Source organism: Cervus canadensis, chromosome 20, assembly GCF_019320065.1.
Source record: "Cervus canadensis isolate Bull #8, Minnesota chromosome 20, ASM1932006v1, whole genome shotgun sequence".
Taxonomy (NCBI): Eukaryota; Metazoa; Chordata; class Mammalia; order Artiodactyla; family Cervidae; genus Cervus; species Cervus canadensis.
This window is the reverse complement of record NC_057405.1, coordinates 21,136,282-21,137,855: the sequence shown is the minus strand read 5'-3', so window position 1 is coordinate 21,137,855 and position 1,574 is coordinate 21,136,282.

Sequence of the window (1,574 nt, the reverse complement as noted above, 5' to 3'; positions counted from 1 at the left end):
CTCTTGTTGCAGAGTGTATGCTCTAGGGTGCAAGAACTTCAGTAGTTGTGGCACATAGGTTCAATAGTTGCAGCTGTAGGCTCTGGAGAGTGGGCTCAGTAGTTAACACGGGCTTAGATGCGCCACAGCATGTGGAATCTTCCTGGGCCAGGGATAGAACCCTAAACAGAGTATAGACTTACAGAAATACACACATAGTAATTGTTCAGGAAACTTTTGGGGACATGTGACTTGACACGTATAGCTGTAAGCAATACTAAAATAAAATCCACAAATAATTCAACACATGTTTATTGTGTGCACATTATTGTGGTAGATCCCTTATGAGGTACAAAAGTGCATCAGACATGAATCCTGCCCTTCAGGCACTTACAGTCCATCAGAGGATATCAGAAATGTGTATAAGTAACAAGGTAGAAGATCTAGATCTTAGAAGTCCTAGGAGAGGTACAGAAGCAATGCCATAGAGTTCACAGGAGAAATTATTTTCTAGCCTGGTAAATAATGAAAAACTTTGTGAGGATGAAATATGAGGTGTAACTTGAAGTGAAAGTGTTAGTCACTCAGCTGTGTCCAACTCTTTGTGACCCTATGGACTGTTGCCTGCCAGGCTCTTCTGTCCAGGAATTTTCCAGGCAAGAATGCTGAAGTGGGTAGCCATTTCCTTCTCCAGGGGATCTTCCCCACCCAGGGATCAAACCCTGGTCTCCCACATTGCAGGCAGAATCTTTACCACCTGAGCCACCAGGGAAGCCCCATAAGTCAAATCTGGTCGTGAGGCAGGGACTGTCCGGTCCAAGGGCACCAGGACCCCAGCAGGTGCTGAGTGGGCTTTGAGGGACATGCCCAGATTGTCAGGGAACCGCTGAACTCAGCACTGTGACTGAGTACATCTATGTAAGTACAGTGCACACTCAGAAGGCATGCACTGGGAGAGGGCTGCCTTAAAATTATGATTGCTTGATACGGACTGATTTGCATTTTCTTCTTACAGATTAGAAAACAAACAAAAGCACCACTATGACTCGGCATCCTTCTTAGAGTAACCGAAATATTTACCCTAACATTTTTAAGTATGCAATTTTTGGTTAGGTTTCATGTATTACTCTAGTATTTAGAGTTACCAGAACTAGAGAAAGATGGCAGAAAAAAGTAAGTTTTTGTTAATGGCCTTGAATATTATGATGTTAGAAGAAATATTAGCCTAGTATATTAAATTTATGTTTTAAACATATAGAATTTTCAAACCTATACTTGTGGTTTTTTATTTTCCATCGAGATTTTACAGTTTGGAATGGAGAACTGTATATATGAATTTTGTTCCCTTTAGAGGGTACTAAGATGGAGCTGAGTGTTTTGGATTTTATATACATATATGCACCTATGTATAGGTGTATATATGTACATGTATATGTATATATGCACCCATGCAAATATGTTTGTGTTTATACATAATAGAGAGAGATAATGAGAGAAATTACTAAATATTATTCCTGTCACCAGAAAGTCACCTGATAAACTTAATAAGCATTAAATATTATGGTTACATTATAATTAGCATCAAGTTTATTAAA